At 36.6% G+C, this 23,211-nt stretch overlaps 1 protein-coding gene across 8 annotated transcripts in view; it reads right to left on the bottom strand.

The window, feature by feature from the left end:
• Positions 1-23,211, bottom strand: part of LOC141451553 (protein Aster-B-like) — a 177,468-nt gene that overhangs the window by 83,654 nt on the left and 70,603 nt on the right. The window lies entirely within an intron of this gene.

Genomic DNA, 23,211 nt, shown 5'->3' on the forward strand with positions numbered 1-23,211 from the left:
AAGGATCGAGGCGCCCTACAGTAAGTATTAGTGATTATAAGATATTTTATATTAAGGATTCAATTTAGCGAGGAATCGGTCCAGAACAAACAACAACTCCTTCTTTTTTACCAACGTTTCAAATGACAAATTTATTGCTTTCTTCAGGGCGTGGCCACGCGTATTGGTAGAGTCACAGAAAAAACGTAAACATTTAAACAGTAAACGTAAAAAAAAAATTTTGTCAAAACGTTGGCAAAAAGACGGAGTTGTTATTTCCCGGTTTTTGGACCGATTCCTCACTAATTGAATCCTTAATATAGATATACGAGGTGTGTTCAAAAAATAAGGTGAATTTTCATTTTTCTTAAAAAATATTTATTTATTCATCGATTTTTATTTTGTCTCCTTCAAAGTAGTCCCCCTCAGATATAATACATAAGTGCCAGCGTTTTTTCCAATCCTCGGAACAGTTTTGATATGCACTTTTTGGTATGTCCTTGAGCTCTCTCAGCGATTCGGTTTTTATCTCCTCAATCGTCGCAAATCTCCGTCCTTTCATGGGTTTCTTCAATCATGGGAACAGGAAAAAGTCGCAGGGCGCCAAATCTGGTGAATACGGTGACTGAGACATGATAATGTCATTCAACAATTCCTGAGCGATGCTCATGCGACGGTTTTTTTTTTATCAAAATTCAGCAATTTTGGAACGAACTTCGCTACTACACGCTTCATGCCCAAAATTTCCGAAAAAAATTGCAGGACATGTGCCAACCGATATGCCGACAACCTCAGCAACTTCTCTAATTGTGATTCGACGATTCTTCTCAACATTTTCATCGGTTGTTGATGTGCTGGGGCGTCCAGGGCGAGCGTCGTCATTCACATCTTCTCGACCTTCTGTGAAAAGCTTGTACCACTTGTAAACATTTTTTTGACACAGAGTACTCTCACCGTACGCCACTCTCAACATTTCAAGTGTTTTTGAGCACTTAATTCCATTTTTTACACAAAATTTGATTCAAATTCGTTGATCCATTTTTTTCGACAGAAGAAAATCGCCGAACTCGCAAAACACTTGTCTTATTTATGCCTCTAACATACAAACTAAACATGCTATATAGCTACAACTTTGAAAATATGTTCGAGACAAGTGTACCAACATAAAAAAAAAAAGACAATCGAAATTCGAATGTACGTAGCCCGCGAAATTTGAAAATTCACCTTATTTTTTGAACATACCTCGTATATTACCTTCTACAGCTGATCCCTACCGTTCTTGTATTTACTGCAAGCCAAGATAATGTGATTTGCTTCAGCAATTGATTCTTTTTTGCAAGAGAGGGCCTCTATGGATGCGAATAAGTGCTAACATACGAGGGGGTACCCAAAAATAACCGGAATTGCGTTGCCGCGCATGGAGCTTATGTAGTGAAAAGGGTTGCTGCCAAGTTTGTTCCTCGAGTTCTGACTGACAATCAAAAAGAACATCGAGTTGAAACATGTCGTGCTTTGAAACAACAGGTTGAAACTGATCCAGACTTTCTGTCAAAGGTCATTACTGGTGATGAGTCATGGTGCTATGGTTATGACCCAGAAACAAAGCAACAGTCGAGCCAATGGAAGACGTCATCTTCACCCCGACCAAAAAAATGTCGTCAAGTCAAGTCAAACATCAAAACAATGCTGATTTGCTTTTTTGATGCCAAAGGCCTAGTCCATTCAGAGTTTGTCCCCCCACAGGTCAGACCGTCAATCAAACCTTGTATTTGGAAGTTTTGAAAAGATTGCGCAAAAAAGTGTTCGCCCAAAAAAGACCCGATTTGTGGCAAACAGGAGACTGGTTCTTCCACCACGACAATGCACCTGCACACACAGCCATCTCTGTTACACAGTTTTGGGCTAAAAATGGCATGGTTCCGCTGCCCCACGCACCTTACTCGCCTGACCTGGCTCCGTGCGACTTTTTCTTATTTCCACGCATGAAAAAGGGCATGAAAGGTCACCGATGTGACAACATTGAAGAGGTCAAGAAAAAAACGAAGAAGGAGCTATCAGCCATTTCTAAAGATGACTACAAAAAATGTTTCGAACAGTGGAAGCACCGGTGGGACAAATGTATTAGTTGTAATGGAGAGTATTTTGAAGGGGATAAGGTTGTTCTGTAAAAAATTTGTAAATAAATAGCTTTTAAAAAATAATTCCGGTTTTTTTTGGGTACCCCCTCGTATATGGTGATACCGGTAATTATGGTTGAATCTCAACCATGGTTCAGTAAAATAATCTATTTTCTGAATATGCTGTAAACCATGGTTTCACAGAGTAAAATATTCCTTTGACAGTTTTCCATTTTTCTGTAGCAAGAGGTTTTCTTTTTAAGTCTGAGGTTGTTAGCGGCTCTATTTGGCGTCTTCGAGATGGGGTGGACAGTTTCGTGCTGATAGTGGCCTTTCATAGCCACCGATACGCATAGGTTTTCTTTTACTCCCTGTTATATTATAATTTTATATATTAGCCAGCCTTACAAAAAAAAAAGCACATATTTTACAACAATGGCTATTAAATTTAGTTTTTCTAGAAAACTGAAGCCTTTCTATGCGATCGAAACCTCAATATTTAAAACAAAAAAAATCACCGGAAATAACAGGATGTCAATGCAGGAAACGAATTGTAAAACCTTACGAAATCCGACCACCTGAAGTGTGAAATACCTGTATTTCTCAATATTTTCTTTAAAAGGGTTAAAACTATTTCCTTCGTTTTCACTTCATACGTTAATTATCCCACTAAACTCCTCTTTTTTTTAATGTCTTTAATTCGTGAGCAATTCAAAAAAAATTTTTAACCAGTTAACCGAGTTTGACGTGCATATACGAGGTGTGTTCAAAAAGTAACGGGAATTTTTAAATTTCGCGGGTTTGGAGAGTCTGATTGTAAAATTTTTTTTTATTATGTTGGTACACATGCCCCTGAAGTACGATAAAATTTTCAGTAATATTCATTGTTTACTTCTTAAGTGGCAGCCGTTAAGGTTAGACGTGTTTTTCGAGCTTGGCGATTTTTGTTTGTTAAAAAAAATGGATCAAAGAATTTGTATTAAATTTTGCGTAAAAAATGAAATAAAGTGTGTGAAATGTTAATAAAGGCATATGGTGAGTCTGCTATGAGTAAAACAAGGATTTACGAGTGGTATAAGCGTTTCCAAGATGGCCGCGAAAACGTTGAAGATGACGAACGACCTGGACGTCCAAGCACATCAACAACCGATGAAAACGTGAAAAAAGTGAAAGAAATGGTTATGAACGATCGCCGAATCACAATCAGAGAAGTCGCTGATGATGTTGCCATATCAATTGGCTCATGCCATGAAATTTTTTCGGATGTTTTGGGTATGAAACGTGTGGCAGCAAAATTTGTTCCAAAATTGTTGAATTTCGAACAAAAACAGCGGAGAATGGAAGTTGCTCAAGAGTCACGCAATGAAGTCGACAACGATGCAGATCTACTGAAACGTGTTATAACAGGTGACGAAACATGGGTTTACGGATATGATGTCGAAACTAAGGCTCAATCGTCCCAGTGGAGGCATTCTGGATCGCCAAGACCGAAAAAGGCTCGACAAGTGCGGTCGAATGTGAAGGTTATGCTCACTGTGTTCTTCGATTTTAATGGCATAGTGCATCATGAATTCTTGCCACAAGGTCAAACAATCAATAAGGAGTACTACCTACAAGTTCAACGCCGTTTGCGTGAAGCAATCCGAAAAAAAACGCCCGGATTTGTGGCAAAACAATTCATGGATTTTGCACCACGATAATGCACCTGCTCACACTTCATTGCTTGTTCGTGAATTTTTGGCCAAAAACAAAACTTTAACGATGCCCCAGCCTCCATATTCGCCAGACATGGCTCCATGTGACTTTTTTCTATTTCCAAACATAAAGAGAACATTAAAAGGCCGTCGTTTTACAAGCATAGATGACATTAAAAGCGAATCGCTGAAAGAGCTGAAAGCTATCACAAAGATCGAGTTTCAGAAGTGTTTCGAGGATTGGAAAAAGCGCTGGCACAAGTGTATTGTATGCGAAGGGGACTACTTTGAAGGCGACAATATTAATGTAGATGAATAAATAAATATTTTTTTCAAAAAACGAAAATTCCCGTTACTTTTTGAACACACCTCGTACGTCAAAACAAATATCTGTTACGGTGTGTTCGACGTGTATAGTCGTTGTGAAAAATATAAAATTGCCATTAACTATAAAAACTCGAAATTTTAATAAAATACAATAAGAATATTATTTGTTGGGATGTTTCCTTTATCTTACCAATAGAACTGACAATTATTTTGTACGGAGAGGGGAGTCAGCCAAATGTTAAGTGGTTGGTACATGTTTGGTCTCCGCATTAGAGATTGGGAATTACGCACACAAATAGAAGCTCTCAACCCTTGTGCAATGCCCGTTTTTACCTTAGATAGAGGTTCAGACCTCCAGTATGAGCATGATTTCATTTTGCACAGAATTCAAAGCTCTTTTCTTCCTTGTAAAAGCTCTTGCGTCCCTAGTTAACTAGGAGCAATGCTTATATGAAGCGGTGCAAGATTTTGAATGAGCACAGAATGCTCTGGTAATCTCAAACCCCCAGAGATTGCAGAAAAAGTCGCTTGCAATGACTATTACAACGTTGTGAACTTTTGGTTGTTTTGCCGCTGCGTTCGACGTGTATACACGGTCATTGTCGTGATTTTAATTCCGCACGCTGTGGGTTTTTTTTAAAAAAACTAAATTCCGCGCTTAACTGGTTAAGTGCTTTAACTTAGATAATATATAACTTTAATTTGAATAATTTTTGGGGTAAAGTCATTTTATCTCAAACTGAAATAGGATAGAGTGAGTTAAAAGTATTATTTCCCTGAATAATAAGGATAATGTTATTCAAAAATTTAAATAAATTTTAAATTCAAAATTTAAGAAATTGTGTAAGTCGAGGCGGGTGTTGGTTTAGTGGTCAATAGCGAGGCTTTGTAAGTGAGAGATCCCCAGTTCGAATCCCGCGTATGGCTACTTTTTATGTGTTAGAAAAAATTGTTAATGTTACTCTAATTGTTAATTGTTAATCTAATAAAATTAATTTTTTTTAATTGGATTTTTGGAGTGGGCAAATTTCATAAAATAGAGTAAAAATAATCACATAATTTGCCAATTAACCGTATTTTAAAATTATTAAAGCTATTACATTATAATATAACGTACATAAAAAAAAGTTACCCAAGTTTGGGAGTGCAAGCAGCTATAACTGTTAATTATGGCTCAAAAGGTAAAATACATTTGCAAAATATAAATTTCTTTCATGACACGATTTTTACTAGATTATTTCCACGATTTATTGATCTCGTTTTATTATCTTGAATAAATACCTATAATGCTGTAAAACAAAAAAAAACAGTTTAGGAAAGACTGTATAAAAAAATACGAATAAAAATGTATAAGTAAGTGACTGGTGCTTGGTACTTGGTAGGGTAGCCTATCATGCAATGCATAAATTCACATTTTAAACATATATATATTATAAAAAGGTGATTTCTAAATCTAGTCTGTCTTGGAAGCGAACAAGAATAACAACAATCGATAACTTTCAAGTTATCTATTAAAAAGTTTAGCCGAGGAAAGGACAGCCCACATGGAGACTGCAAAGAAAGTGATTGGATGTAAAAAGAAAAATCCGCAAAATAACAGATTACAACATCCTCCGCCACTTTACTCATCACGTCACACTAAAACCTAATTCTATTGGTTTTCGATCTTCTAGGAATAAATGGGCAAACTAAAAAAGTTACAAGTTACAAACTACTCGAAACTATCTTGTTATATTTTTGATACTTTACTTCTAACTGGTTTTTTAGTAAGAAAAATTTTCTAAATGGGTAAAACTTTCGAAGTTGTGTTGACACCCACACAGGCAATAAAATCAAGTTCAAACTCCCATAAGAGTTAAAGAGATTATCTCCCTTACGAGGGTCGTTTGAAAAGTCCGTGCTAAAATAGAAACCACTTAATTTTTTGGGGTAAACCTTTTTTATTTTTCAACATAGTCTCCTTTTAGGCTTATACACTTCGTCCAACGCTGCTCTAGTTTGTTGATCCCTTCCGAATAATAGGATTTGTCCAAGTCTGAAAAATAGCCATTCGTTTCTGCAATCACCTTCTCGTTTGAATAAAATCTTTTTCCCGCCAGCCATTTCTTCATATTGGGGTACAAATAGTAGTCCGAGGGAGCCAAGTCTGGAGAATAGGGGGGATGTGAAACGAGTTGGAACCCTATTTCCATTAATTTTGCGACCACAACTGCTGAGGTGTGAGCTGGTGCGTTGTCGTGATGGAAAAGGACTTTTTAGTGGGCCAATCGTGGGCGTTTTTCTTGCAGCTCGGTTTTCAAACGGTCCAATAACGATGAATAATATGCACCTGTAATAGTTTTACCCTTTTCCAGATAGTCGATGAGGATTATTCCTTGCGAATCCCAAAAGACAGTCGCCATAATCTTTCCGGCCGAAGGAACGGTCTTCGCCTTTTTTGGCGCAGATTCCCCCTTGGTAACCCATTGTTTAGATTGTTCTTTGGTCTCAGGAGTGTAGTGATGTATCCATGTTTCATCCACAGTGACGAAACGACGCTTAAAGTCCTGCGGATTCTTCTGGAACAGCTGCAAACCGTCCTTGCAACACTTCACACGATTTCGTTTTTGGTCAAGCGTGAGCAATCGCGGCACCCATCTTGCGGATAGCTTTGTCATGTCCAAATGTTGATGTAAAATATTATGTACCCGTTCATTCGAGATGCCCACAGCACTAGCAATCTCACGCACCTTCACTCTTCTGTCATCCATCACCATATCATGGATTTTATCAATGATTTCTGGAGTCGTAACCTCAACAGGGCGTCCAGAACGTTCAGCGTCACTTGTGCCCATATGGCCACTCCGAAAATTTTGAAACCACTTATAAACTGTTCTAATCGAAGGTGCAGAGTCACCATAATGTTTATCAAGCTGCTCTTTAGTGTCCTGAGGCGTTTTGCCTTTCATAAAGTAGTGTTTAATCAACACACGAAATTTTTTTTCGTCCATTTTTTGAAAATCACTCGACTTCCTCGATTCAAACGAATGCCAAAAACAAAGAAATAGACCGATCTGGCTGGAACTTGGTGTGTGTTCTTCCAAGAGATGCTACTAACTAAACATAACCTCGATACGCGCCAGTAGTGCTATCTCTCTGACTTTGCACGGACTTTTCAAACGACCCTCGTAAGAATACTAAAAGAGTTTACAACTAATTCTGTGCCAATGAGTAAAAAAAATGGTTAAACGTTTGTGATAATGTGAAACAAAAATTCAATAACAATAAAAGGTCAAGAATTGTAATAAAGGAATTTACAATTGAAAACATTTTTTGAGATGTATTTTTCAGAAAAATATCCATCATGATGTTAGACTAGTATTTAAGGTTTGTTTTATGTAATTGAACAGGGGTGCCTAATTTTATATAATATTCAAAACGTACTGCTAAATTTTTTTTTTTTAAATTTATTTTATTATTTACAATCTGTATAATGTAATGTACAATAAGTAAATAGGGAGAAAGAAGGATAAATGGATGCGTGAAAGGCAGGAGGAAAGAAACTGCCCCGTGGTAGCACTTTCTACAGGATATGATTTTTAGGCCTTCAGACAGTGAGGAAGTCGCGAGGGCCATTGGTGATTCAGTCTTCGAGGAGTATTTTTAGGGATGTCAGAGGAGGCCAGAGACTGTACTAGAGGATTGGAGCAAGTGCAGAGAGCAGTATGGAATTTTTGATATTTTGTCTTGGCGCGTTGGTCTATAAAGGGAATGTTGAAGTCGGTGTGAAGAGTGAGGTTAGTCACCGTAGAAAGGAGCGTCAGCTATCTGTCGGAGGAGGTTTGACTGGAACGTTCTGTACTGTCCGTATGTTTGTAGGTTTGGCTGAACCCCACAGCTCTAGTCCGTAAGTCCACATTGGTTTGAGGATAGTACTGTATATCAAGCGTTTGAGTTCAATGGGTAATTTGGAGCGTCGTCCAAGAAGTCTGTAAAGCAGTTTCACACGTATTGCCACTTACAGGACTGGCTTTTCAAATGGAGAATCAAAACCAACGTTACGAAGTCAAAGTTTATAGTATTTACTCTCAGACGAAAAATCCTACCTCCCATCATCTTGAACCAAACTCCTATACCAACTGTGGACAAAGTACGCTACCTTGGACTGCACCTAGACAAACGGTTGACATGTAACCCCCATACTAGACTGAAAAGACAAGAAACTAACCAACGCTACAAACTTCTCGCCAGACTAGTTGACAAACGTTCGAAACTTAACCTACATAACAAAAGACTCTTATATCTACTGTTACTGCGACCTATTTGGTCATACGGCATCGAAGTATGGGGATCGACTAAGCGTTCCAACTCGAGACATTACAGTCAAAAATACTTCGAAAACTTCTTAACGCTCTCCGTTCTATGTATCTAACCTCACACTATCCAAAATGATCTCAAAATCCCTTTCATTACAGATCTTGCTAACACTCGTTTCTTCAAATTTCATTCCTCTACAGCAGGCTCATCCTAACCCTCTCATAGAACACCTATCTTCCTCCACATTACCAGGTAATCCTCTAAGGAGATTGAAGAGAAGTTGGCTTCACCACTAATGATTTTCTCTTATTTCTTTTTTTTTTACCATATTTGCTCGTTGCAACAACTGTTGCAGTGGTAAATTACAATAAAAGATTTAAAAATTGAATTTGAATTTGAAAATGTTTATTTACAATTTAAAACTTTTTATACAAATATATATAAAAGGAGGTTTCAGGCTGCATGCCTATATCCTCTCCACAACATATCAACATTTACATTGGGTTATCAACATTTACAAGTCCAACTTAATGCTAAGGCAAAAAATTTAAAAAAAACCTTACTACATAAGATTAATTAAAGCAAGATATGCTTTAGCCTTTTTGTTTGTATTTTCTATAATTAAGAGAACTTAAGTTATGGTCCATAATACTTTTTATATGCGGGTAGGGACTATGTGTACAGGAAGTTACAAAGTTTTCCGTAGCGTTGTAGATAAATGTGGACACGCTGGCAACATCAAGTGCTGCATGCATGTAATCTATGGGTGTCCACCGGGGATATGACCCAACTAACCTTAAGCATTTGTTTTGGACTCTTTGTAACTTCCCGTAATTGGTGCAACAAGTATTGGACCACACAGGGGCTGCATATAGTAGTACGGAGCGGATATAGAGATAGTAGATAAGTTTTTTATTAAGAAAATCTAAGTTAGAGTTGCGGTTCAAAAGAGGAAAGAGACTGCACATAATTCCTACCGCTTTATCGCACACTGAGTTTATGTGTTTGGTGAAAGTTAATTTGGAGTCTAACACCAACCCGAGGTATTTAACTTCCTTGCTCCACGGAAGGGAGTCGCCGTTAATTTGGACAAATCTATTCACAGCCGGTCTGCGGCGTGTAAACAAAATAATTTGTGTCTTGGCATGGTTTGGCCTTATTTTCCATTTTGCAAAGTATTTGAAACATTTTTCAAGGGCTATCGATAATTGTCTGGCTATTGTGTCAACTCTGAAGGAAGAAATAAAGAAGGCAGTATCATCAGCAAACAGGGAGCAACTGGATTTGAGTTTCAGCTTGGTGACGTCATTAATAAAAATGTTGAAAAGTGTAGGCCCCAGGACTGAGCCTTGGGGAACACCAGCTTTAATTAACCTCACACCTGAAACTGTGGTACCGAGTGCAACGCTGAATTTTCTTTTAGTTAAATAGCTTTGAAAAAAGTAAATTAAATATCTCGGAAAGCCATTCTCAATTAATTTATAGATAAGGCCATTGTGCCAAACACAATCAAAGGCTTTTTCCACATCAATCAAAGCCATCCCCGTATGCTTGTTTAGATTAAAGTTGTGCTCTACCAAGTCTGTTACTCTGGCTAACTGGGCAGTAGTCGAATGCCTTGGACGGAAACCAAACTAGCAGGATGATAATAGGCTATTACTGTCAATGAATGAAGTGAGTCTTCTTAAAATAATTTTCTCAGTCAGCTTACTAAGACAAGGAAGTAAGGAGATTGGCCGATAACTGCTTGTTAAAGAGGGGTCTTTACCAGGTTTAGCAATGACAATAATTTTTGCCATTTTCCATATATCTGGAAAGTAGCCGAACATAATAATGTGATTAATTATTTTAGTAAGGTGGATTAGACACTTTTTGGAAATGTTTTTCATAATTTTGTTTTTCATAATGTTTTAGTGAATAGTCACCTAAACATTCTGAATACCAAAAGATTTAAAAAAAAAAATGCGTTATAAATGCTGAATTTAAAAATCTATTAAATTTATAATACATTAACGCAAAAAAATGAGAACATACTAATTAAGCGAATATAGCTACAGAGAACTTCTACAATCGCTACTTACAATCACTATTGATTTAAATTTGAACTTACTTCCCTAAATTTAGAACAATAATACTCCAATTATTTAGTGATTGCAGAAAAATGTGCCAATTTTTTCACCGCATAGCTAATCTAAAATGCTTGTAAGCCAATTGCATTTCGTTAACATTAATATTATATACTTTATACCAGTTTTAAAAACTACCTTCAAACGTGATTTTTTTTAAACAGAATTTTTGTAAAGGTCATGAGGTAGAATAAAAAAAAAAATTATAACCATTTCATAGAATAGAAATTCCAGTTTAAAACTTTTAAAACATGACCTCAAAATGCCAACGGCAAATATTGCGTAATAAATTTCACAAAAAACACACATAAAAGTGAGATATCGCGTAACTAAAAACAAAAGTCACTAAGATCTGGCCGATTACCTTGACAATAGCATTTAAGATAATAACCTTGCCAACAGTGAATGTCCAGATAAATTAATTATAACGGCATGGGAAAAAAAGGAAACTGAAATAATGATATAATTTTAGAAATATTAAGATCATTTCTTTTGTCCTTCGCTAACGGAAGTACACTGCCGCTCAAAAGTTTAAGACCACCTGTTATTTATATTAATTAATAAGTTTTAATCACTCAAAACCCTAATTACACTTACGGTAGGCGTACGTACAATGGCGGTGCTTCAAAAGACGTGTATAAGATTGTAACAGGTGACGACGAATCATGGATATATGCGTATGAGCCGGAAACTAGACAGCTGTCGACTGTATGGGTGTTTCAAGATGAACCAAATCCAACAAAGCAACTTCGCGCTCGAAGCACTTCGAAACAAACGGTCGCCTGTTTTTTTCGGAAAAACTGGTCATGTGGCAACAGAGCCTTTAGAGCAGCGGTTCTCAACCTGTCGGTCGCGACCCCGGGGGGGATTGAACGACCAAAACACAGGGGTCGCCTAAAGCCATCGGAAAATACATATTTCCGATGGCTTTAGCCGCTGAGAAGCCGCGCTACCGTCTGCAGCAGCGCTATTCAGCGGGAACGCACGCCGTTATGGCCGTTAATGTTATTTATTGGAATTAGTAACAAATATTTCTCAATATATAATTTAAATATTGTTTTTGTGATTAATCACTACGTTTAAATTATGTTTGATTTGTAGCAATGAGAATACATAATGCATATCAGGTATTTACATTCCGAATCATAACTGGAGCAAAATTACAGTCATGAAGTAGCCACCAAAATTATTTTTGGTTTGGGATCACCGCAACATGAGGAACTGTATTGCGGGGTCACGGCTTTAGAAAGGTTGAGAACCACTGCTTTAGAGGAACGTAGAACGGTCAATTCTGAATGGTACACAACCATTTGTTTGTCGGAAGTCTTCGATGAAATAAGGAAAACAAACAAGCGCCATCGGATCATTCTTCATCAAGACAATGCCAGCTGTCACACATCTCGTCTAACAACCGACTATTTGAGCACTCAAAAAATCGAATTAATGGGTCATCCGCCGTACAGTCCTGATTTGGCACCAAATGACTTCTTTTATTTTCCGAACGTCAAGAATAAATTACGTGGACAACGATTTTCGTCGGTAGAAGAAGCCGTTGATGCATTCAAAAACCAGGTGTCTAAAGCGGAATGAAAAAATGCTTTGACAAGTGGTTCGAACGCATGCAGAAGTGTATAGATGATAAAGGAGAATATTTTGAAAAACAATAAAGTCATTTTCAATGACAAATTACTGTTTTTTTATTATTAGGCTCAAAATATAAATAGTGCCCCTCGTATATTGAACTGTGTACTTCTGTTAACATATATTAAAGCTCCATTGTTGAAAAACAATGTTAGTTTGTGTTATTTATTCCAAAATATATCGAATATTCTCAAAAAATTGAGGTGGTCCTAAACTTTTGACCGGCAGTGTAATTGTGCTGTAATCAACCAGATTTTGTAATTTTGGTTAGTTAACACGGAAATCTTGTTATTTGATGTCGCTTGAAAACAAAATTGATTTTTATAAATAGATTTTTATGCGCGATTGTGTATTTGGGTCAGTCAGTCTTATCTATCTAGAAAATTACAAAAGCAAAAGTAATACTTTATTGCTATTTTTCTCTTTTCTGATTTTTTTTTTTTGCGTTTATAGCGCTACAATCAGCGCGTTAGCGCTATAAGTAACAATGATAACAGTGAACAGTTGAAGTAAATGAGCGGAGAAGTTACCCAGTGGTAACACACCAAAACATTATATGGTTAGTCAATCTCTTCACTTGAGAGGAGATCACGAGGGCACTGTCTCTTAAAGGCGTCTTTGTCGAGTTGTCAGGAAGAGTTCTAAAGGAAAGATTTTGAGATAGAGGATTTATATGAGATTGCAGGCTGAAGTGGAGTTTTCTGTATCTTGTTTTAGCAACTTGGGTGACAAAAGGAATGTTAAGGTCAGTGTGTGTAGTCCAGGTTGGAGACATAAAATAGAGCGTTTACGATAGTTTGAAGTATTTTAGATTGTAGCGATTGAATCCTTTGGAGAATGGAGCGTTTGGTAGAACCCCACAGCTCTATTCCATACGCCCAGATGGGTTTCAAAATAGAAGTATAAATCAGTCTTTTGTTGTCCAGAGAAAGTTTTGATCTATCGTCTAAGAGTCTTTTAAGTAGTCGATAGCGTCTGTTCAGTTCTGTTCTTTTAAGACTAGTGTGGGGGTTTTCTGAAATTTATTTAAAAAAAAAAAAAACTTTGTGAATAGATCTAAAGCTTCATTTGACTACTTGAAATTTCGTTTTAGGGCATTACGGTTCTTTAAATAAAAGTCAAAATGATAAGGTTAACACCTCGAGAATCGTAGTAAAAAGAAAAAAGATTTTTCCAAAAACGGTTCCATTCATTATCTATTCCATTAAGTATTGACCTAAAATTTTATTCTATGAATATCCATTCCAGGTCCAATATAGTGGAAAAGTGAGTGTAAGCTTTCCTTTTATAATGTAACTTTTCTGTACAATGTACAAATCTATCACCTGTACATTTTTAAGAGGATACACTCTCAAGTTTTACTCTTTGGCTAAAAGTGTTAACAATAATATTCAGTTGGCCGTGTTTTTCTATAAATTGTAACGTAATTACCAGCCTCAGTATTGGAAAAGCAAAACATTAAGCGTTAAATTTGAAATATCTAAAAGTACACTGAGTAGACAGGACTTTGTTTACTTTTACAGTGTGTTTCTTTTTCCACTTTATTAGTACATTTACAACTGCAACAAAATGTTGCATCAAGTAAATTTGATGAAAGTGGTTAAGTTCTCATGAAAGACATGTAAGAGCAACCACCCATTGATGGAACTCTTTCTCAGTGGATTTTAAACTCACATCAGTAGGTCCCTAGACCACTTCCGCGCTTCAAGCGACGAGGAGGATTGTCTGGAAGGTGAGGAGAGGAAAGTTGTTGTACAAGAGAATTAGGATGGAGAGCTAGGAGGCTGTGAAAGTTGCGGTAGCGAGACTTTATTAGATCGGTGACAAAAGGGGATGTGAAGCTGAGTGTGTATTGTAAGGTTAGAAATGCAGTATGGAGCATTCCGGATTTTAGACTGCAGTATCTGCAGGCGTTTGGAGTTAGTGGGTTTGGTTGAGTCCCACAATTCTGCTCCGTATGTCCATATGGGTCTTAACAGTGTCTTGTAAATTGTCAGTTTGTGATTCAAGTCGAGTTTGGATCTGCGGTCAAGTAGTCTAGCAAGTAGTACAAGTAGCTTGTAGCGTCTGTTCACGTCTTGTCGTTTTAGTCGAGTATATAGGTTCCATGTGAGTCTCTCTTGTCAATGTACAGTCCTACATCAGCTGGAGGAATCGTTAAACCGTTCAGTTGAACTGGTGGACTCGCAGATTTTCGTGAAGTAAACGTAATGTGCACTGAGTTTTGTTCATTAATTTTTATTTTCCATTTTCGGTACCAGGTTTCGAGAAGCTTTAAGTGAGTTTGAATGTTCCGACTGGCTTGGACCGGATCGGAGTGGGATGAAAGTATAGCGGTATCGTCGGCGAATGTTGAAACTATTGTATTTTGGGATAGAGGTAAGTCAGCAGTGTATACTAGGAAAAGGAAAGAGCCTAGAATGCTTCCTAGAGGGACTCTAGCTTTTATGGGTATAAAGGACGAGAGGGCCTGCCCTTGACGAACGCGGCCGTACAGATCGGTTAAATAAGATTTTAAGTTCAGATAGTAGGTGAAAGGAAGATGATTTTTTTAACTTTGTGCAGTAAGCCCGAATGCCAGACCCGATCAAAGGCCTGAGCCACATCGAGAATAGAGTATAAATGAATGGATTGATGGATTTATCTGTGGCTACTCCAAACCCAGAAAGTTGTAAAATTGCCTGCTTCTCCAGATACTAAGGAGAGAAAGTGAGCTGAAAATGCAAACCGGCTTCTGAGGGATGGCTGGCACAATTATCAAGTTCCCTGAGAAAATATCTAAAGTATATATTTTGAAGCCGGATTCACTAGTCTATTTGATATTTTAAAAATATTCACACAGCCTATTAGATACTCTAATTTTTTTTGTATAACACAGCCCAAAATGAAAGAGAAAATTAACAGCACCACTTCCCACGTACATAAAAAGACAAGAGAACATATTAATATTGCAAAATCAACCACGCGTCCATGGCCTAATAATTCAATTTTAACTAAACTATTTTAATTTATTTAATTTATTATTATTATTCAACACAAAATAAAAGCCTACTACATAAAGCACAAGAAACTGGCATTGAGCCATATAATTTGCTAAACACCAGATCTGTCAAATGAATGAATATGTAATTAGTTAAACTAAATGGTTCATTGAATTTAAAAACTTTTTATAGATAAGTTAATTTTTTTAACTGTGCTTAATTTTATATTTGACGCGTGATCAATTTGAATAATTACTACAATAATTTTTATTTTCTCGTATTAACACTGAATTACACAAAATATTTCAATCGTTACAAGTTTCCATTAACAAAATTTTACTCCAGTAATATATTTTTCCAAAATTCGAAATAGTTTTTAGTGCTTAATGTATTGAAAATCTCCAAAACTACCACAAACTCTCTATTATCAGTTGCGAGTATAAGACTACTGATTAATTTCACTGGTTAAGGAAGGAAGAATAAGACGGTTGGCATATCTGGAGAGAATGAAACCTGAGACAGTACCCAGGAGAACACACTTCTTTTTTTCGGAAATCAGAAGACACAAGAAGGAAGAGGCCCATGCCCTGATTAAGATGGGACAAGAAATATGGAGAATGATTTTAAAAAGAATAAAACTCCGTTAGACTGCAACAAATTGAGGAGGGATTACTGTGGAGGTCTCAGTCCTAAAGTCATTAACTACTACGATTAAGGAAGTCAAACTCCTTTAAGGATACGGCGGAAACTCGATCAAACAGAAGTTATATGACTAAAAAAAAACAGCCAAATATCTTTTAAAAAAAAGAAGTAGACTCTTCTTGATGAATTACCACACACCGATATCAAGGGTATAATTGCAAAAGCAGCACTACAAAAATGGCAGACAGATTACAATAATGGTGATAAAGGTAGATTCTATAAAACTATGGCAGATCAGTTACCTAGACAACCATGGTTTAAGGGAACTGTCACTAATAAATGGGTTGTTACGACAATAAGCAGGCTGAGAGCGAACCACACGGTGTGCGGATCGTATCTACACAGGATCAACAAAAGGTCCTCTCCTCTTTGCGTAGATTGCAATGAGGAGGAGGATTTCAAACATGTAATAATGATATGTCCACGATATGTGGTAGAAAGGAAACGAATGTTTGACGATATATACAGGTATTTAGATGCACCATTTCGCTACGAAGACATTATATTCTCCACCAACATTTATGTGCTTAAGTCGATAGCAGAGCTAGCAATGAAATATGAATGTATTTAAAAGCTATAGCCGAATTAGAATGAATGGAAGAAAATGCTTAGAGAAGGATTACGTGATTTTAATTTTGGTTAAGCTATAAGGATGGCAGGAGCACAGAGTGCTGCTCCATCCATTAGCAGTAGTTTATGTAAATAGCAGTATGTAGTAGAATGATGAATGTGTGAAGCGAATGTATTTGTAGGTAAGAATGGAGAGTGAGTGATATTCTAGTGATAAGCACCTAGACGATGCTGGCTGTACGGCGAAAGACAATGCCAAAGAAAAACTTAAATTCATACAAATGGAGCAGTTGTCACAACATACTTGGTTAGTACAGTTGATTGGAATCAAAAACTAAATATTATTTAAATTCAAAGTTAGACGTTCGGTGCAAGTAAAGATTATAAAAATAGAAATACATCCTGATTGCAAGCATTAACAATAACTGTATACTATATTTTACCTACTGCTGGTGAGTTGAGGTAAGTGATATGATTCCAATTAACTACGTACTTTAGACAGTGATATGTTACAACTAAAATGTAGTTCTTTAAATATATTACAAAGGTGGGAAACGCAAAAAGAACCCCCGGAAAGTGTTTAAAGCTAGAGAGTGTGGGTAATGGATGCGAAATTTAACTTGATTGTTCCTTCAATTTAAATTGTTAATATGTTGAGTTAAATTCAATGTGTAAAGCTTTTCCTTTAGGCTCCAAGGCCGACAAAAAAACTATAATATTTTTGGAAGAAAAGAGAAACAATTGCTTTAATACTACTTTAATACAAACAAAAAAGTTTTGAATAAGGTACGAACTACCGCAGTCTGAACTTAAGAAAAATTATTCCCCCAAAAAAAGAAGCGCTTTACTGAACTTCTTCACTTCCGTTATAATAATGATTACTAGATAGTCTTAGAGGGTTCCAAGGCTATCTTCAGAAGTTGTCAGAATTATGAAAGGCAATTTAATGAACATAGTCATCTTGAAACGAATAACTTTTGTAAATTTAAATGCTCTACTTCTGTTAAGTGAATTTACAGAAAATTCGTTCGTCAATTTCAACCATCCACTGTTTTTTTTTCTGGTTATATAAGAGTACCTGTTTCTTGTTCTCACCTCCTACTCATCACGCACCATTTGCATCATCACCATCATATTTACTTATAATATATGCATCTATACAAATAAGATTTTAAATTGCGGATGAGTTTTCGTATCTACGAGGGTCGTTTGAAAAGTCCGTGCAAAGTCAGAGAGATAGCACTACTGGCGCGTATCGAGGTTATGTTTAGTTAGTAGCATCTCTTGGAAGAACACACACCAAGTTTCAGCCAGATCGGTCTATTTCTATGTGTTTGGCATTCGTTTGAATCGAGGAAGTCGAGTGATTTTCAAAAAATTGACGAAAAAAAATTTCGTGTGTTGATTAAACACTACTTTATGAAAGGCAAAACGCCTCAGGAGACTAAAGAGAAGCTTGATAAACATTATGGTGACTCTGCACCTTCGATTAGAACAGTTTATAAGTGGTTTCAAAATTTTCAGAGTGGCCATATGGGCACAAGTGACGCTGAACGTCCTGGACGCCCTGTTGAGGTTACTACTCCAGAAATCATTGATAAAATCCATGATACGGTGATGGATGACAGAAGAGTGAAGGTGCGTGAGATTGCTAGTGCTGTGGGCATCTCGATTGAACGGGTACATAATATTTTGCATCAACATTTGGACATGACAAAGCTATCCGCAAGATGGGTGCCGCGATTGCTCACGCTTGACCAAAAACGAAATCGTGTGAAGTGTTGCAAGGACGGTTTGCAGCTGTTCCAGAAGAATCCGCAGGACATTAAGCGTCGTTTCGTCACTGTGAATGAAACATGAATACATCACTACACTCCTGAGACCAAAGAACAATCTAAACAATGGGTTACCAAGGGGGAATCTGCGCAAAAAAAAGGCGAAGACCGTTCCTTCGGCCGGAAAGATTATGGCGACTGTCTTTTGGGATTCGCAAGGAATAATCCTCATCGACTATCTGGAAAAGGGTAAAACTATTACAGGTGCATATTATTCATCGTTATTGGACCGTTTGAAAACCGAGCTGCAAGAAAAACGCCCACGATTGGGCCACAAAAAAGTCCTTTTCCATCACGACAACGCACCAGCTCACACCTCAGCAGTTGTGGTCGCAAAATTAATGGAAATAGGGTTCCAACTCGTTTCACATCCCCCCTATTCTCCAGCCTTGGCTCCCTCGGTTTACTATTTGTTCCCCAATATGAAGAAATGGCTGGCGGGAAAAAGATTTTATTCAAACGAGGAGGTGATTGCAGAAACGAATGGCTATTTTTCAGACTTGAACAAATCCTATTATTCGAAAGGGATCAACAAACTAGAGCAGCGTTGGACGAAGTGTATAAGCCTAAAAGGAGACTATGTTGAAAAATAAAAAAGGTTTACCCCAAAAAATTAAGTAGTTTTTATTTTTGCACGGACTTTTCAAACGACCATCGTATTTCAGACAGAATATTAAAAATATAGATTCCATTTCTCTACTGAATTATAAAATGCTAATTTAATATTTTACAGCTATTTCCTTTAAGTGATGCATCTCATTATGTTCTCTTTGTCTTTTTTGAATTTGATGGAATTAAAAGATTGAAGACGATTTATCTTCAGCGCTTAGAAAATTGTGTTCTAGTCCCCAGCTAAACATTCCAATTACGTACTTTAAAAACTTTAGTTCCTTATAACCCAATTAAGTGATTGTTTTAAATTCTGTTTTTTAAGAACAGCGTTAGACAATCAGTTGGCCATTACCACAGATTTATGTTATTAATTAAAATAAAATATAAACAATAAATGTAATAGCTCCCACTGTATTAATTTCTGTCTACTGATTCGTACACTAAACCAATGTACGCTGATTGCCAGCCTAGACTAAAATGATCGTGACTTTAAATTAAATTTGCTAAACTAAATTAAAATAGGGCACTTCCTCTTTGTAGCCCCTTTGTATTACTTAATGCGGAAACCAATCATTTTACAATATATTATGACTGGAAGAGATTATAAAATTATTCTATGTGGCTCCTCAGCCTCCTTATTCGCCTGACTTGAGCCCTTTTGACTTTTTTCTCTTCCCGAAGTTGAAAAACCACCTCAAGGGAACTCATTTTGGGACAGTCGAAAACATTCAAACGGCTGTAGCCGACCAGCTGAAGGCTATTCCAGTATCGGAGTTCGAGCACTGCTATGAGGAGTGGAAGAAACGTCTCCAGCGCTGTGGCTTCAGAAGGAAGTTATTTTGAAGGTGACAATATAGAATTGTAATTCTTTTTGAATAAAAAAATGTTAAAAAATAAGTCTCATTACTTAATTTACAGGCCTCGTATGTGCATAATGTAATAAATGGATCTACTATTTAGCACAGCCTTTGAGGAAACTATACTCTGCTGGTAGATTTACATTATTTATTATCCGAATGAAGAAGGACAAATGTTTTTTTTCTTCAAAGAAAAACTAGAATTTCTTTCAAATAAAATTCCAAGCTACGTGTCAGGAGGACAACAGGAGATATTAAATCCAATACAGTAGCAAGATTATTTATCTGGGTGGGACTTCAGCCAGGGCATATTTTGTATTTGATATAAATAAAACTTTATCTAGTCTGGATTTGATTAACAAATTTTCTAACTGGACAATAATAAAGAATTTAAATTTTACAACATCACTATATGATTAAAGCTCGTACTATCTCTCTCTGTAAACTGCGGAAGTTGTCGGAGAGCTAGCCGCTAACAAGTAGTACAAGTTTTTAGTACAGGATTTTGTGAAAAGCGCCAGAATCTTCCTCAGAAAAATAATTTTATTGAGGGGGAGCGGATTTCGGTTAAGTGAAACAGTTTTTAAAGGGTCCAATCACAGTAACATAGTATTCATATTTCTTATGTTATTTTTTTTTACCCTACGCCTTCACGGTCAATGGCTACTACGGCCATGCGACGTCTGGCAGCCCAATATAAAATACTATAATCTTATGTTCTATAATCGTTTGTTTTTCAGTTGGCAAATTGTTTTGTGGCGCTGTCAAAAGTTTAACTGTTGACAAAACAATATTGGGAAACCAATCACTTAAACGAGAATTAGCCTCACTCTTGTTATCTTCTGTACCCCGTAGTCCTGGATATCTAGAAGAGCTTCACTCTTCTGTATGGCAAAGTCATTTAAATTGCCACTTCTTTTGCCCAAATCTTTGGTAAACTAGCTCGGCCAGCAAGAAGTCTTCACTTCTTATAGATGATACAAGAACAACCCTCACCTTTCCTACAATCCCTACTAAGTTGATAATAAGCAAAATAATTAAAATATTATGTTCTAAATTAAAGTGGCTGCCAACAGAAGTCTGAACGAAAATAAAAAAAAACACTACAATATCAGATTCTAGAACAAAAGAAAGGTTCCCATCGACTGTAGTTTTGCAGAAAACAACCTAAACATTAATTATGAGATTTTTAGGACTACAATTATTTGCAAAGACTAATAAATTTTTCTTCTTCTTTCCTTAAGATTTTAAGCTCGCAATTATTTCAATTTTGGCTAGATATCTCCTTTTTTCCTTTAAGACAAGTTATAATTAGTTAAGATCTAACTTCTACAATTACTGGGAACATCCTTGATGAGTTGATTTGAAAGAAGCAATAATTTTCGTAATAAATAATAATGAAACAAATAATAATAAAATACGTCGCAATAAATATTCTCACTCTGCAAATTAAAATAGAATACATCAATAAAAAAAAAGTGTAAAGAAGTTTTTTGATAAAAATGATCTCGTCTTAAGCAAAATTTAAGTTCACATTATTCACATAAAACTGATGATTTACGCTGATAGACTGTGCTTTAACTTTTGGCCTTCAACATTTCATAACAAGTTCGCGTTGTTCTAGCAAAGAGTATAGTAGCTCCTTTCATATATTTTACCATTGATGTTACATCTAAGAATCTATGATAGAACCTTGACGGTGCTTTCGTAATAATAATTTTTTTACAAGGTAGGATTGTCAGAACTGACAATCAGGGTCCTGGAGGACCAGATCAATTGATTTCGGAGTATCTCTCTCTCTCTCTCTCTCTCCTAGGCCGGCTGATTTCACTACACATTACAAGAACCCAACCAATCCTTGTTTATATTTCGGAGTTTCCGTCTTCCCGAGGAAGACTTGATTTTGGAAGTCTGCAGTCGATTCGTGAAATATCTCTTGTGTCTTGAAAATGATGGAGGAGATAAATCTCAAACTTCAGATCACTGGTTTACAATGATTCATTTAAGAAAGATGATGTAGAAGATAGAGAGGTCTATGAATGAGCGGATTAAGATGTGGAGTTCTGGAATTTTTGTATAATGGTTTTTGATCAATTGCACGATAGGTACACTATGAAGGGTCATGATTGAAAAGTAGAACAGTGTGCTGATAATTTTTCTGAGCACATTGGTCGGAAGGATTGCACAGGTATGAATTAAAATGCATAGTGGAAACCAGATCTTGCATCTGCAACTCCAAAGGGATGACGTAATTGTGTTATACAGGAGCCTTTTGTTTTCAAGAGAGAGTACTGAGCGACTGTCTAGAGAATTAGTACTATAGGTTGAGTTATACTCTTTAAATATTTATGTGGATTCCGTCGGAGAAGCCTTTTGCCCAGATGAAGTCAGACATCTTAATATTGTATATTTTGTGTTATCAACCCTTTATTTATTTACAACGGTAAAATTTACAAGCAAATGTGAACCTAGAATAAAATGAAATGTAAGATCTTTGAGGAAAAAAAACCCAGTGGTACCATTTCTTGGCGTTGGAATCAGTTCAGATGATTAAAAGGCCACTGGCGCTTTAGGCGTCTAAAAAATATATTGGTTAGGTTAGGCTTCGAATCTGTTGTACAAGAGGATTGCTGCTCGTATCAACGAGGAAACATTGATAGCGTCACTCTGATCAGTGCCGGATACGAAGGAAATGGATAATTAGGGTTTTACTAGAGACATAATAAGGAGCATTTTCGATAGATTTTGGATTCTAAGGATCAGATTCGGATTACATTGAAATCCTTAGAGGAACCCCAACATCTCCAGTTCCATTTTTGGTTTGTTTTTAATTTAAGGCGCGACAAAATCTGAGATTATTGGCGCCTAGAGCCTTTTTCAGTGCATTGCCAAGCCGAGTGTTACAGACAAATACTGTCCCATCACCGGACAGTGAGCTGTAAGATTATTGGCGCCTAGAGCCTTTTTCAGTGCAATGCCAAGCCAAGTGTTACAGACAAATACTGTCCCATCACCGGACAGTGAGCTGTAAGATTATTGGCACCTAGAGCCTTTTTCAGTGCATTGCCAAGCCAAGTGTTACAGACAAATACTGTCCCATCACCGGACAGTGAGCTGTAAGATTATTGGCGCCTAGAGCCTTTTTCAGTGCATTGCCAAGCCAAGTGTTACAGACAAATACTGTCCCATCACCGGACAGTGAGCTGTAAGAAGCTTCAAGGAAGAGAAAATCTAAAGTCAGCTGAGTTCGAATCCGGGATCTTCGCGTCGGAATCCAATAATATAATTAAATTAGAATTTTGTCTATTCAAAAGTATCGTAATTAAGCTTTTACTTTACCTATAATTTTTTTTTTCCTGTGGTTCCTTGTTACCAAACTTCTAAATATTGTGCAATAATTGAGAATATTGTGTACATCACATACAATATTTGATTGTGCAAGTTTTTTTAAAAAAAGGTGAATGTAACGTTCAA

Source organism: Rhodnius prolixus, unplaced genomic scaffold (genome assembly GCF_049639745.1).
Source record: "Rhodnius prolixus isolate KJV_2025 unplaced genomic scaffold, Rpr scaffold_8, whole genome shotgun sequence".
In the NCBI taxonomy this organism is placed as follows: Eukaryota; Metazoa; Arthropoda; class Insecta; order Hemiptera; family Reduviidae; genus Rhodnius; species Rhodnius prolixus.